Raw genomic sequence first — 6,243 nt, 5'->3', positions numbered from 1 at the left:
TCTGGGCTGCTTTTCTTTTTCTCTTCCACGCTGAGGTACAGAAGCAGGCAGTATGAAACATAGAGGGCTTTTCTAACACCAGTCAGAATCTGTGTTACTGTAATGAAATAAAGTATAGTCAGGTATAAAATTTAACTACCCTCAGGTATAAAATTTAACTACCCCCTCGTAATATTTAGTTGCACTTCTTAGGGTTGTCAGCATACTGGGTGATTCAAACTCTCCAGACATTCACAAAGCCAGAAGCACTTAAGAGCTCTCAGGAATTACCCAACAACCTGCAAAAAACCAGGACTTAGATTTCCTGTTATTTCAACAAACACTGATTAAAGACCAGCAAACCTATGCTGCAGACATACCTTGCTCTTTGGGGGGATAATTTAAGATGGATTTATCTTGTTCTGTGAAGTGTTCCCTCCAGTATTCCTTCTACTGAAATACATTTCTGTTTGGAGAAATTGTTTCTTATGGTACTCTGAGGAATGGACCCTTGGCTACAGTTTTATTCAGAAATGCAAAATTCTGTAGGCAAAATGCAGTATTTCTGTTAGAACATATCACAGTCTCAGAATAACTTAGGGCATGAATCAATTTGACCTTCGGTTTCCCTTAGGTATCTTTGTATCAGTCTGAAATTAGTTTCATTAAGCACACACACTCATGCCTTAATGAGCTGATAACATTATGAACTCTGGAAATGGTTGTACCAAGTCCTGCAAGCACCATTCAAGGTATGAACCTATGTCTCTGGAATTACAGATAGAGCTGTTTTCATCCTAGTTCCTGAAAGTAAAAAAATCATAGTAATTGTGCTGTATGAGTCTACTCATGTGTCTTTCCTGAGCTGTGAAAGCAGCTCATAGCTCTTTCGTCTACCTGAAGCTTTGAAATTTCCTGGACTTTGTTGCCTTTGAGCTGAGGTGATTTTTGTCAAACTCTCATATAAAAGTCTCTCAGAGGTAGAACATCTCTCACTAATTTGGGTGGAACTGGGCAGTTTGGAAGGCTTCAGGATAGGTAGGTAATGGCAAAACACCAGACTAATTAAAACGTGCATCATTTGGAGAGGCAGATCCTCAAAGCATAAAGTTTTATGACTGATAACTGCTTTGTTGTTCTGTTGTTTGTATTTGAAGAACAGTGATATGCAAGTGAAATTTTAATTAGAAAAGTTTAGCATATATTTTTGTTAAAAGGCAGTGTAAAGGACAGCACAAGACCTGGTGACTGAAGGACATAAAAGCATTTCCTTTGTTATATTAGTATTCTCTGTTATGAGTACAACGTAATTATCTTCAGCATTTGTCACACTGTTCCTTTAAGGTTATGAATTTTAATAAGGAAATTCGTTAAGGAGATGGATTTTTGTATAGCAAAGGAACAGTGCAAGATGTGAGGTCCCAAAGTGGGCAGGCAAAAACCAAAGAAGCAATGAAACCAAGAAGGTACTTGGTCTGCATCCTATTTGTGTGGGCAGCGATGTGGAACTGGATGCAGAGTTGAAGGCACGTGTGGAATGATCATCCTGTTTGTCTGAAGTAAAGTGAAACATGAGTGGATTCTCATAGAGCCTTGTGATGTCTCCATGGCCCTGCAAGGTCAATATAAATGGTCCCTCATCTGCTTAACTTTAGGCAGATGCAAAATTCTCTATCACTCCATTTGTTCTTACTGAGAATAGCCATAGTTTCTTGAACCTCATGAAAAGAAATTATTTTGAAGAAGCTGAGCTAAAACCTTGTAGTTAGTGCCTGACTGATTAATATTTGGCTGCATGCTAGAACTGGCAAGCAGGAAGATGTGATGACTTCATTATATGCATGTATGGAGTTCCACATCAATTCATTAAGTCCTCAAGGATGTTTTTAAACAAAACTGTCAGGTATGAAGCAGTAGACCTTTTCATTTAGGATTTAAAATTTGAAGTGTTGTTTCAGGATGATTAGGTTTTATTACTTACTTATGGGACTTATTACTGGTGATGTAACAGACTACAACTTTCAGAAGAGAAAACACCTAGAGGGTCTTCTACAGCCCTTCACTTTTACACATATGCTTGATTTCTGCAAGTGGGACAGTTGTATCAGGAATCAAATATGGAATTAATGAGATCCAAGCTGGGCTTTTATCCCTTTTGTTGAGTCTACTGTAATATTCTGCTCCTTAAAGACTTGGTGCTGATGATCCAAGCCTACAATTTTTATGAGTTGTTTGCTTGGTGCCATTCTGAATGCAGACCTCTCCAATGGTGAAGTAGCTTTGGGACAGATTATTTTCACCTCTGTGTGAGCTTTGTGTGGTAATCAGACACTGGCAAGACAGCATTACAGGAATACTAAGTTTTTGGGGGAAATAAGTTTTTTGAGAGCTAGCTTTTATCAGAAGTAAAATGGTAAAGACAGGAGCACATGGAGAAGGAAGACAGGGAGGTGGTGGAGTCACTGTCCCTGGAGGTGTTCAAGAGGGGATTGGATGTGGCACTTGGTGCCATGGTCTAGTCATGAAGTCTGTGGTGACAGGTTGGACTCGATGATCCTCGAGGTCTCTTCCAACCTTAGTTATACTGTGATACTGTGACACCTTGCTTCTTTATCTTCTTTTCCTTGTGAGTCTCATGTTAGTAATCTGGGACCATGAGAAAGGGGAAGAATAAATAAAAGAGTAACCTAGAGTATTTGATGTCGTCCTAAGACTTCAAATTAGAAACTGAAGCTACCTACCAAGATCTGCACCCCATATGCCACAGCCAGTTTGCCCAAACTAGTCAAGGGTTTTGCAGATCTCAACTGAGCTGGATGCTGGAGTCTTGAAAGGAAAGAGTAAGACTCAGCTCGGTCTGTCTGCTTTAAACAGGATATATGCACAACCTTGTTCCATGTCTTAGGACTTACGCCATGACTGGGACTCAGCAGCTTGGTGAGAGCCCTGTTTAGCTCAGATAAGCCATTGCTGCAGAAGCAAAATCATTCAAAAGCAGGAATTTAATGCTTTCAGTAAAATGTGCAGCTTTTTGCTGTGCAGAAAACCGATTCCATTTGGAAAGCGTGAGTCTTCTATCAGCCTTTTATCAGTTTTAACTTTAACATGTAGCTAATAATGTGTTGCTTAGAGAAGTGAAAACTTTCTAATGCTCCTTCAGGGACTGTGCTGCACTTTTCATTTCCTTGGCCTTCTTGGTTTTCTTCATTATTTATAGATTACTGTGATGTATTAAAATAATTTTCTGAACAAAGGAAAAAAAAATAAAGGAGCAGGAAGAAAAAGCTTTCCTTAGGAATAGAATCAGAGGGGAAATGCTGAGTGTAATGCCTATCAGAAGAGGTGCTTAATTGTCAAAGATAACTGCAGAATACTGGTTGGGTGTCTTTGAAACAAAAATGTTGACCAACACAGTTTTTAAACAGCTTTTGCTATAATGTCTGCATAGGATTTGCAGGACCTTTAGTGAATTCTTTTCCAATTTACCCCTAAAATAATGTATCACAGTATCACAGTATAACTAAGGTTGGAAAGGACCTCGAGGATCATCAAGTCCAACCTATCAACACAGACCCCATGACTAGACCATGGCACCAAGTGCCACGTCCAATCTCCTCTTGAACGCCTTCAGGGACAGTGACTCAACCACCTCCCTGGGCAGCCCGTTCCAATGACGAATGACTCGCTTGGTGAAGAACTTCCTCCTCACCTCGAGTCTAAACCTCCCCTGGCACAGCTTGAGACTGTGTCCCCTTTTCTGGTGCTGGTTGCCTGGGAGAAGAGACCAACCCCTTCCCGGCTACAACCACCTTTCAGGTAGTTGTAGAGGGCAATGAGGTCACCCCTGAGCCTCCTCTTCTCCTCCCAGTGTTGTTCCCTCCAATGAATTTATGTGAGTTTAAGAATAAACCTGATAATAATTGTATTATGAATGCTGATGATTGGATTCAAACTTCAGATTGCCAGAGTTGGATGAAAAAGAAATTTCAGGAGATCTCATGGGAGGTGGGAATAATAAAATACTGAACCTATGAACTTAATGGAAGTTCATTACTTAAATAATGATATGTCCATTTTATGTAATGCTTCTCTACCAGAGCAGCTAATGAAAGTCAAAGAGGAGAAACAGATGGAGAATGGCCGGAGGTACAAGGGCTGCAGTGAGAATTTGAAACAATCTGCACGATCCCTGAAGAAATGAGAGCTAGGGCAAAGCAAAGGTCTTAGCTCCTCAGTGCAATTTCAGTGTCATAGGAAATTTGCATTTAGGCCATGATCGAACCCCATGCACCATGTTTAGGTTACAAGTCAGATCAGTAATGGCAAGAGTCCTGTACTACATTTTCATGTGACTCAGTCACACTTTCTGGTGTCTCTAGTTGGTCTCTTCTCCCAGGCAACCAGCACCAGAACAAGGGGACACAGTCTCAAGCTGCGCCAGGGGAGGTTTAGACTTGAGGGGAGGAGAAAGTTCTTCACCGAGCGAGTTCTTCGTCATTGGAATGTGCTGCCCAGGGCGGTGGTGGAGTCACTGTCCCTGGAGGTGTTCAAGAGGAGATTGGACGTGGCACTTGCTGCCATGGTCTAGTCTGAGGTTTGTGTTGATAGGTTGGACTCGATGATCCTCGAGGTCTCTTCCAACCTTAGTTATACTGTGATACTGTGATACTGTGGTTTGCAGAGCAGGATATCTGTCAGCTTCCCCAAAGCAGCAGGGTGTTGAGTTTTGTGGGTCACTTCATTTTACAGTAGGAATTGTTGCTGTGTCGGAGTGGCAATCAGAAGCTTAACAAGAGATATGATGCATTAATGAGGGCTGAGCAATGTGGTTTCCCTTGCCCAATGGGTGCTTCTCCTCTGCTGCTTCCAGGATTTAGATTCTGTGACAAGGCTTTGAACTAAGTGAAGCTGCATGCTGGGCACCTAAACTGCTCTTTTAATTAAGTCTGGTTATAAAATTATATGATCTTGGCAACAACAATATCTGCTAATTGTAACTGCTTGTTCTGAATTTGTTACTGAGTTGAGTTACACTGGAACTAAATGTTCCTCTCAACATATTTTTTCCCTCCCTAGTAACACAATGAATCATGAAGGACATTCTCTTTGAAAGCTGGTGCAGCCCAGAGCCATCTATAGTAGGAGGTTGAGTTAAAAGCAGAAATATATGTTATGGCTCTGATTCTTCTGAAAATACAAGCTTTTACTTTATTGTTAAACATCAGAGATTTGTCTGGGGGTTTTTTACCTCCATATTGCAGCGCGTTCTTGCCTTGTGTTTTGGGACAACTTACACAAGCTTAAATGCTTGGCTGAGTCAAGCTTTGTACTGCTGTCAGTTTGAATGCATGTTATGTCCACAGGCCCAACCTACATCACAGAGCCTGTGGGATGTTAAGCTATTACAAGGACTTAGGAAATAAATGCCCAGTAGTCTTCCAGCTATCTACATGTTTAGAGAAATGCATCAGGGCCAATATTCTGTGGGACCATATTGGACTAACTCCTGAACTAGCCAGAAAACTGTTAATTAGAAAAAGTCAATCAGTTACACAACCTAATGGTTTGTATTTCCAAAGTCTGTGTTAGTGGAGAGAAATAGCTTTCACAAGATGTGGCTCTTCTGTATCGGGACATGTGTCCTATCAGGCATTAGTCAGGAGAGAGCAAGCACTGTCTTTGGCTCTGCCAGACCAGAGGAGCAGTAGTGGACTGTGCTGGGTATTGTGGCAGTGTGCAATTGTTTTCCCTAAGAAAATGGAAAATTTGTAAAGAAATACAGACTGTCCCAGAGAAATCAGGCTGGCATCACCATGCATGGGACCCAGGAGAGGACTGGCTGCAGACTGGGGTTGAATTTTGTCTGGTTCACTAAGTAAATCGACTGTAGAGAATTGGTAGTAATAAAATAAATGCTAATTGCAAAAGAGTTAAAGGTCAGATTGGCCTATGCATGAACCAGCAGGAATTCCACCCTTTCTGTGGCAAATATAAATGCCTGTCATCTAGTGCTCACTCGTCCCACTTGTGTTGGAACATCCATCTACAATCTGCTGCAGTTTGCCTGGTTTAAATCATAAGGTCAATAGCAAGATAAATCCAAGGGATTAATTTGAGTCATGTGATCCAAACTGTGCAGAAAACTGTGCTTTTCTGTTCTTAAGCTGTGCAGGGCAGTGGGGATAGCATCTGAAAACTGAATTCCCTCCCCCCCCAGAGCCTGCATGAAGTTGTGTAAGTCTGCAAGTGCCTGTGTTTGCATGT

The sequence above is a fragment of the Melanerpes formicivorus genome, unplaced genomic scaffold (assembly GCF_026170545.1).
Source record: "Melanerpes formicivorus ecotype bairdi unplaced genomic scaffold, bMelFor1.0.p_v2 SCAF_20, whole genome shotgun sequence".
In the NCBI taxonomy this organism is placed as follows: domain Eukaryota; kingdom Metazoa; phylum Chordata; class Aves; order Piciformes; family Picidae; genus Melanerpes; species Melanerpes formicivorus.
Note: the sequence above shows the minus strand (reverse complement) of the source record.